Source organism: Dermacentor silvarum, unplaced genomic scaffold (genome assembly GCF_013339745.2).
Source record: "Dermacentor silvarum isolate Dsil-2018 unplaced genomic scaffold, BIME_Dsil_1.4 Seq635, whole genome shotgun sequence".
Lineage (NCBI taxonomy): Eukaryota > Metazoa > Arthropoda > Arachnida > Ixodida > Ixodidae > Dermacentor > Dermacentor silvarum.
Genome location: NW_023606553.1, coordinates 37,430 through 47,324, shown reverse-complemented (window position 1 = coordinate 47,324; position 9,895 = coordinate 37,430). Strand labels below are relative to the sequence as shown.

Sequence of the window (9,895 nt, the reverse complement as noted above, 5' to 3'; positions counted from 1 at the left end):
AGCTTTAGGCGAAAGCAATTAAATCGACACTTCAGGCAAATTGTCGCGGTTATCGTCGCCGTGTGTTCCGCATTAAATCCAAAAGCCATATACATGAGCGGCCCATACCCTGTGGGTGCGGGAAAAAGCACGTAACAGGGAGCCGAAAAGGTTGGCGGCTTGATGGGCATTATTTCCCACGCGCTCAATATTCGAGTTAGTTGTAGGTCACGTAATCAAACGCGAATGGGGCGGATAGCACGCGTCTTCTCCTCTAGCCCTGCCGTAGCTGTGAATGACTGTGCGCGGTGACGCTTATGGGGCCCGCGTGCCATATCTAATTGTTGGTAATCGTTGGTGGATGCAATGAAAAGGGCAACCAGGGATGGCTGTTAATTCATGCTGCTGTCTTCCTTGCTGGGCTGTTTTTCTGCGCCCCTAGTGTTCCAGAGTTAAGAGACAGAGGTCATCGCAGATCACTCACAGAGGCCGTCAGTAGTGGACATAAAATAGACAGATAATGATGATGAATCTAATTTGCGGAGTTGCAGTGAATCGCGCGGCTGTACGAACCGTTTTCCTCCGCGCCGGCGTTCTTCACAATGCTTGCTTTGTAAAAGCGAGTGCTCGAGGTCATCAGTGAGGTATTTACAGGTACATGGTCCATGCTTATATGTCCACTATGTCCACTATGCTTACTATTTTAACTTTAGGTGAATGTTTACTACAAATTTATATGGTCACTATAACTCGTGTAAGGGCCACACTTTCCGTCGCGATTTTTACGAGCCTTTCATGGGACCGGGCCATGTGACCTCATTTTTTTCAACTACACGTATGAAATCCCGGTAAACCTCGCGATCGCCTCTCGACATCCAGTAGCGACGCGTGAAAGTACGCTGCGCGCGACAATTCGCTGTTGAGCCCGATCAGAATGAACGCACGGACGCGATTGCTTCTCAGTTGGATGTCTTTTTTTTAAATATTGACTGTCAAGTTATGGGTGCGGAGCTTACACGGGTGCGATCCTTACACGGATTTACTCGGTAAGAATCTTCCTTCGTGTAATTGTCTTCTACTTCGCTATCACTAATACATGCTTCTCCTTCCCGGCCAAATTGCACTCTTTTTTTGTTTTTTAGTAACTTTGAGTCAGAGTATAAGCGCTGCTGCGCACGACTTCTAGACTTCTTATTCTCATTTTGAGTGAATCCAGCTTGGCATTATTTCGGTTACTGAGTGAATTCCATACACATTAAGGTGTTTCAGCGAACGTTTCCCAAATTTTAAGGTGGCCTGTGGCAGATATACAATTCTATAGTTCATGAGCTCGTCTACTCGAAGAGGGGGCATTACTTGTACAAAAAAAATGAAATGAATATTCGACTAAATAACAAAATTAACCAATTAGGTTTTTAGCTAATTACCTTATGGCCCATGTTGCAATTTACAAATTCTAGCCGTGGAGTGCGGATCCACTTTGAACTAATTCTCAGGCAAACGGAAGAGTCGAGATATTAATGCTCTAACTTTGCGGGAAATACATTGGCGTGCCAGTCACTTTCTCAACAAAACGTCGTTTTATGCATCAAAGCACAAAAGTATGAAAAGAACAAATTATGGGATTTTACGTGCCAAAACCACGATCTGATTATGAGGCACGCCGTAGTGGAGGACTCTGGAATAATTTAGACCACTGGGGTTCTTTAATGCACGTAAATCTAAGTATACGGGTGTTCTAGCATTTAACCCCATCGAAATGCAGCGCCGTGGCCGTGATTTGATCCTGCCACTCATGCTTAGCAGTCCAACACCATAGCCAAAACAACCACGGCGGGTAAGCGCAAAAAGTAACTGGAACGCCAATGCATTTCTCCACAATGTTGGGGAATTATCTCGAATGATGCCATCCTGAGAATTAGTTCCTAGAGCATCCGACTTGCGAATTCCACGGCTAGAAATTGTAAATTGCACACGGGCCATAAGTTACTATGTTGAAAACCTAATTGGGATTTTTAATTAGTCGATTATGCATTTCAATTTTTTGTGCAAGTAACGTACACCTCTTCCAGTAGACCAGCTCATGAACTAGAATGTGCTATCTGCCACAGGCAACCTTTAAAATTTTTTGAAAATGTTTCATGAAAACCCCGTACTTCATGGCCTCTGCATGCAAGAAGCGATGTTTCCATCCCTAACGCGTAAAAGTTGTAAATAATTAGAAGAGCTTTTTTTCTTTTATTTTGTCGGCAGTCGTTAGCATTGCCTACTGGAAAGAGAATCAATTTGAGACACAATCATTCACGTGCTTTTCACACGCCTTGATAGAAGACTCTACCGAAGGGTCACTGAAGTCTGCAGGTTTTTTTCAGGGTCAAAAAAGCACGCAAAGTAATTTGAAGAGAGGTCAAATACATCAACATATTCATTTCTAGGTATAGGCTATCTATTTAGTGGGATACCTCTTTCTTAAAAGATCTAATAAACTTTCTCCTTTGTATATATTTAAATATATTGTGTCTGTGCGTGGTGTTCTCAGGGGAAAATTAAAAAAAAATGTTAAAGTGAGGAAACACGGATGAGGTATCGCTCCATGGTGCTTCTAATGCGCTTGTCCACATATTGTCAGAATTTGCCGAAATAAAGCGACAGAATAAATTAAAAGCCGTGCACGTCCGCGCGAACAATGGTGCCGTAAGCTTTTAGCCACAACAAAAGTGAAAATGTGGAGGAACCGCAGAGAATCCTCAAGTTATGTGGGTAACAGAACTCCGGTACTGCCATTTTTAGGAGCGGGGGGGGGGGTGGCTATGGATTTCCGGGGGGGGCTCACCCCCCCCCCCGGGGAAATTTCGGAGGGGGCTCGAGCCAGAGCCCCCTCGTAGTCGGCGCCTATGCCCACTGCCATGTCTTCCTTGGGAGCAACTGCTGCAAAGCTACAGTTGTCGCGCAACAGGCGCAGCAGTGGAGTAGGCGGAAACAAGAAGGGATACGTAGTCGTATATAATCCTTAAAGCTGAGACGCATGCGATATTCTCGACTTAGATGTTTCGGTCGTGCTTTTCCCCCTCGCGTTGCGCACGTGCAGCAGCCTTGTCGAAGGAAACATGAGCCCGCTTCTCCCTCACGACGCACACCAAGGGGGTCATCTCATCTCTTTTGCCAAGTGGGCGGTAACCAGCGCTGTCTGCTACGCCGTGAGTTGTGCTGGATGGCGAGTCCAGCAGGCGGGATTTTCCACCTGCGTCTACTCGCGTTGGATCTTGACGTCTAGCAGGATAGCGCTCCAGCCGATGCCTTCTTTCCAGCACCATGCGGCTTACCAGAAACGCACAATCATCAACCACTCACACTGGTTGTACCGAAAGGCGCTCTCCTGCATGACTGCAGGAGGCGACCGCGATGGGCAGCACGACGGTTGTCAACAGGGCGAAGCTTCAGCCAGAATCCGCAACGTCCTCTCCGCCTTGAAGCTGCTTTCCTGGCTATGGAGTGACTGCAAAAAAAAAAAAACCGACCTGAGGGCGGCTGTGTGTCTTGTTTGATGTTTCCCACCTGGACACCTGAAAAGCACTGGGCGGGCTCTGGCGTCGGAATTTCCGTTGGTCCTGAAGCGGACGCGAGCCGCTTCCGGTGGTAGCGTGCAAGCTTGCCAATCGGGGCCCAGCATCAGGCGTCGCAAACAGCGCGTACTTGTCGCGGCCAGGGTGATCTTCGGAGCAAGAACTCCATAACCACAGAACTAGCGGAGACGCTGCGAATGCTGGGCTTCGCCCTTTCTACGGCGTTGCCTACAGAGTCGAAATGGATACTCGCAGCGAATCCGGTGCGAATGATATTCCACAGCGCCGTGGTTGTCAGAAGTGCGACTGTGGGCAAGCGCGCGAGGTTGATGACGGCTCAGGAAGATGTAGTGGCGGATGTGAGGCGCCGTGAGATCACCCCGCCACTTTGCGAAATTTACAGGCGCCGACGCGGCCGGCACATGGCAGCGAGACGAGAATGCTCGGTATCTCAGTCGATGTTGAGAGCACTGCGAGGCGACCGAAGACAGGTGGCCAGGGGCACGTCGCCGTGAAAGCTCATCTATTCGCATACACGGCATCAGTAGGCGCTGCTGATGCGCGACCTGAAACAATTGCGTATCGCTTTGTGAATGAGAACCATGTTTAGCCCGCGAAGCGCAGCCACTGAAGAAAACAGGCCAAACACGCTAGTTTGAACGAACTCACATTTTTTTACGTATGCGATCTTTAATTCACTAGTAAGCACAACCGATGAAGTAGTGCACCACTGGTAGAAGGCAGTTATCATTTCACCATCCACCCACAAAGTGCGCCGATAGTAGCGCACACAGTGCACACATGTTCACATAAATGTACATGACACCATTCACATAAACGCACAAACTTCAGCAGGCTGTCCTTGCCACGAGTGTCCTTCAGTTGTGGAAGTATACTCAACGTCTGACTAGACAGCTTCCACTTCACTTTCCTCAAGTTAATTCTCCACGTCTGACCAGACTGCTTCCACTTCAATTTCTATAATTTCCTTCTCCACGTCTGACTCAGCTATCTCGTCAACATCCGTGTCGTAGCCGAGCTCCACATTCTCGGGTCATTGTTCAACCCTGCGCTTGCCCCTTGCACTTGTGTTGCTGGGGTCCAGGTTGAGGGCGACGTCAAGTGCTGCAGGGCCTTGTCGTGCTCGCCTGTCCGGTCGTAGAAGTCCCCGAGCATCTGATTGAGCCGGCATGTGCTCTGGCTCTCCAGGTGCTTCTGCAAAAGCTGGATTCCTCGGTCATAGGCGCGCTGCTGGTGTATATCTCGGCGAGCAGGTACACAGCTGGCAGGTGGGGTGGGCTCCTGCTTGAGTGCCTTCTCCAGGCACACCTTGGCCTCTCCAGGCTCTCGGCTCTTCATCAACACACTTGCATACAGTGTGAGAACCCTTGGGGTGTCGCCCAGGTGCTTGCAGGCATTGCTGGCGATGGCCGCTGCATCATCGTTCCACAGCTGGGCCAGGTAACAGTCCACCATGCCTTTGTAGGCCTCGTGCCTGTACGGTGTCACCTTGAACACCTCGCCGAAGTGCGCGATGGCCTCGGGCACCCTGTGCAGCTCCAGCAGCACTGTGCCCTTGAGTAGGAGAGCCTCAACGTGCCTCGGATTCAACGTACACGCCTTCTGGGCGAAGTAGATGGCTCGGTTGCCTTTCTTAATGACGTAGCAGAGGTAGGCCATCACGATCCATGGTTCGGGGCTCCTGCTGTTCACTGACATGAGCTGTGATGAGAGCGACTGAAGTTCCTTGACTTTCTTCTCCTTGGCCAGCAGGGCTGCGTATACGTCCATGCCTCGAAGCAGATGTGGATCCAGACTGTGCACCCTTCCATGGTAGTCGTGGCACTGGTGTAGTCTCCCATGTGATAGTAGGCCTCCCCCAGTGATGCAAGGATCTCCACATTTTCTGCAAGCTGAGGCCTGGCTTCTAGCTGCTTGAAGTTGGTGACACTGGAGGAGTACTCTCGGGAGTGAAGGTACGCATTGGCCTTGATCCACTGTCCAAGCCATTCCATGTCGGGTGGCAAGGAGGAGCCACTGGAGCCGCCCGGGTGTAGCACCAGTGCAGCCACCTGTTCTGCCTTGACGCCTAGCTCCAGAAGACTCTTGGCGGCTTGCAAGGCGAGTGGGCACTCCTTGAGGACCTCACGGTAGCAGGCGATGGCCAAGCGCTCATTGCCACTGCTGATACAGCTGCCCCAGGGCCATGTTGACCCGGCTGTTGCGTTGCTTTCCCGGTATGCTCTCGAGCGCAGAAATCGCGTCTGCAGGCTGATTCATTCACGTGGCAGACGTGAATCTGATACATGATGTCATTTCCAGATGTCACGTCTCCAGTTATGATTGAGGTGGGTCCTTTGCCCTTCGCCTTAGCCGCAGACTTCTTTAACTGAATAGCCTTTTGGTAGAAGGCCTCGGCTCTCTTGAAATCCCCGAGCTGCACGTAGGCATCTCCGCAGTACACGTAACTCTGAAACTTTGCCGACACCGTCATGAAGTCGGGGCAGTCAGTGCTGATGGGATGTGCCAAGCTAAACAGAGCTGTGACATTTGAGTACAACTTGTTGTCGTACAGAAGTTTGAGCTGGTCGATGAAGCTCGTCGCCGCGCTGCTCGACATGTTTGCCTCTCTGAATGCGCACTTCGCCGGCAACTATCGGGGCATAAGAAGGCCTATATCATATACTTTTCCTACATTTAAGACGCAAGCTAACTTCGTTGTGACTAAACCAATACCTGATCACGTGAAACGCTGGTAAACGCTCTAGACAGGCGAAATGATGCAGTTTCCGCTGTCAAACGTTCAACGGGCGCTGCTTATGCGGGGCCAGCCGATGAAAAGACCACAGAAGCGACCCAGGTCGTCGGACCTCGTCCTCAGGAACAGCACCAAGGCCAAAAGCAGGTCGAATGGGCAGCCGTTCGGGATATGCCTGTCCTTGTGGAGAGACTCGTATCAGGTTCCGGCAGGCACAATGGTGACGTGGCGAAGGGTCGCTGGCCATATGGCTTCTTCCTTAAATGGACATTGGAATACGAGGCACGCGAAGAAAGCGTCACCGATAATGATGATGATGATGTTCAACATATATGGCACGTGTCCACTAAGGAGAATAGGCCAAGAAGCGATGTAGTTGCGATTAATTAATCAATTTTTATTTGAAGAGGTGTGAAACAAATCAAGGGAAAAAAAAGTAAAAACTGGGAAAACTGGAATAGTATGCGAGTGATCAGTCAGACTAACTGAAGCATAATAATAATAGAGACGTTATTGACAGTGAGAATAACGACCACGTCAATAAAGGATTTGTAGAAACAAGTTGAATGAAATAAATAATGAAAATAGAAGTAGAATAAAGGCTACAAAAATGTGTATGGTAATTGTTTTGTTTCAGGTAGGAAGTCAAAACACTGTGCTACAAACCTCCCTTTGACTCTAGCCTAATATCGAGGCCCGAAATGATCGCATTGCCGGAATCCTTAATCCTAATGCAATCTTGAATCGTGAGGCTTTTAAAAAATATCAGGTCTTTCCTCGGGTTGAGTGCCCAGTACATTTGTTGTCGTGGATTTCTCATTTCGATGGTGGAAGAAAGCAGAATAGCAAACTTACGGGTAACTGGCATTTATACTACATTTTGACAGTAACAGAAATATGCACGTGTGAATGACACGAGCCGCTGAATTTGGAGCGGATGAAAACATTTTGGCTAATGAAAATCGGAGTGACAAAGAGCTACAAAAAAGGACGGGAACACCCCGCTAGAAAACATTGATCTTCCACGGAGAACCACGGCCAATCCCCGCTCGTTGGTACATCTTGCAGGCGTCAACAACAACAGCACTCTGATCTCTACTTAGTCCAGATCAATGCATGAAACCGCATTTTTTCCGTAGGTGCCGCGTTTTCAACACATTAGAACGTCTCTTTGGAAAATGATGTCAGAGTACATTTTTTTTATCCGAGAGTCAGTTTCGACTTCAGCGGTGAGTTGATGAGCTTTGGGTGTGTTCTCCCTCCACTCCTCTTAAGGTAACTTGAAAGGAAGTGTAACAAAGGAAAATCCCTGCGAATGCAAAATCAGAAACCAAAGTGAGCAATTAAAGTGCGTCAACTTTGGTGACTTCATGTAACAAGGATACACCGATTTAATTTTGATGGAAAACACAGAAAAAAAACTATATTCGCAGTTCAACTTACGTTCACGGTTGACTTCAGTAATTATGGCAACGCTGTTCTACAAAATAAATTTGACAATCTTGAAGTTCTTACCCCAAAGTATTTGATATAATATAGAATAATTAGCAAAATTCACACCTATCTTTTATCAATTTATTCCTACAGGTGATTAGATAAACCCATTCCGCGCATATGCATGTCTCGAGTCGTGAAGTTCGGGAGTTGACCAAATCATGACAAAAAATAGCGTAGCTTGCATTGGAGGCGCAATGCTGGGGAGACAGCAGAGCTGATGGGCATCTAGCTAGGCCTGGCTTTTGGGCTAGGCCTAGCTATTTGCGCTCATCATCGTGGTCTCCTTCCGCCGCCGCGCCCATTCCCGTTTCTGTTCAAGCCGTTGTTCTTGGTAGGCACATTGTTCCTACTCAGACCGTACAACATGCGGCCTACCCATTTCGCAGTCAGAGCAGAACTGAGAAAAGGAGCCTACCTAGAACATGACGTCAGGAGTCAGAAGACACTCAGATTGGTAGGCACTACCGTATTATTGGGGGACTATGGCACTACTTCGAATGCGCGGGATGGCGTACATTTGTATGGTGCGAACGTAGACATGGCCGACGCGGTCAACGTGTAGTATCTGTTCTTATCAACTTAATATCTGATACGGGTTGCCTTTGGACCCAAGATATTATACTTATTTTCCAAGTTGGTGGAGTGCTTGAAGCCTGCTTCACTTTTGCCTCGGGTCGGCCCGGCCTCGCACTAACTTCGGAATCGGCCCACGCGGATCGAAGTTGTCGGGATATTGGGGGCAAGTCCACGGCTCTCCGCTTCGACACACCGAACCCCGCGGATGGCGCGTGCCTGCCCATCAACCGCGGTCTGGTAAAGCTCGAGGAAAGAATAGACGACAACCACATGTACACTCGGAAAGCATTATTACGACTGCAACTAACACTTCGAGCAGGCCAGCTAGCTATAGCATCGTTGAGAGTTCCCTCGAAGAGAATAAAACACTATGTAAAGAAGGGCTTCCGACTTACCAACTGGGGAATACGGGCGGCCACGGCGATTGCCACGGCAAGAACGCGGTTGACTAACCACGTGCGGGAATACGGGAGCGGTGGCGGAGACTTCGCTATTCGCAACTCAAATGAACTGCAGGGGGCGCTGCGAAAACTGGCCGCGTCTGGCTACACTGTGCAACATGGCGGCTATACGGAGGTCCCCCGTCGCCGCAACCGCTGTGTTTGATCATAGTCACTGTAGTTTGATGATTTTCGTGCAGTGTGGTGCCAGTTTGCACTGTTTTGTGGAAGGAAAGCGAGTAGGTTACGCCGACCAAATGATTTTAGCCGATCTGAGAGAGGCACAATGGGTAATGAGGCTGAAATGGTCGCACGGTGTGTGCAAACATCTGGCTTGACAGCGGACCCGCACGAGATTCTGATGAAAATCACCGATGTATTCTTGAACCATTGGTCGTGGAACCGAAGTACTCGTGCACGTTGGATAGTCGGGAAAGTACAAGCACGTTTCTGTGCTTTGATTCACTGTGAAGGCGCGGACAGATAGTCCGGCGTTTCGAGCGTGCGAGACAGCGGCCGGCGAAGTTGGATACGTCACGCTGGCCTCGCCAGGATTGCCAAAATCTTACAACCTGCTCAATTTGGCACGTTTAGCATGGCCCCGCAGCGCACCGACTTTCTCGATCAGCTGTTGCCGCTGTACATGCGAATAAATGCGCAGCCGGCGCGCATGCACTTTCTCATTATTGTTCGTTCGGCGAAGGCGCAAACTCTGCACGCTCTTTTCAGTCCAGAGAGCAAGCGAACCTAAAATAAGCTTTGCACTTTCTCGCGAGCATGCACTACGAATCTTTGGCGAACCTTTCCTGCTACTTTTGCGTTCCTGTTACCTTTTACATTCAAGATTTGCGCACCGTGACTGCTGCTTCGCTTAGCTATAGTATTGCAGTAGTTGGCGCCATGTTTCTCTCGTAGAGAACAAAGCGATAAATAAGAAACCGAAAGATAGATTACTACAATAAAAAACACATTTGCACAACATGTACATGTATGGCTTGTGCTGCGTGGTCTGACCACGACTGATTACTCATCCCCGCTTTCTACGAACATGTCGCTTAGGGCTGTGTAAACTAATGAAATAA

General features: G+C 49.0%; 2 pseudogenes; one reads left to right on the top strand and one right to left on the bottom strand.

The window, feature by feature from the left end:
- Positions 1–4,479: 4,479 nt before the first annotated feature.
- On the bottom strand, positions 4,480–6,299 carry LOC119435333 (anaphase-promoting complex subunit 7-like; annotated as a pseudogene).
- A 2,034-nt stretch (positions 6,300–8,333) lies between these two features.
- Positions 8,334–8,513, top strand: LOC119435337 (U2 spliceosomal RNA; annotated as a pseudogene).
- The last annotated feature ends 1,382 nt before the right edge of the window (positions 8,514–9,895 follow it).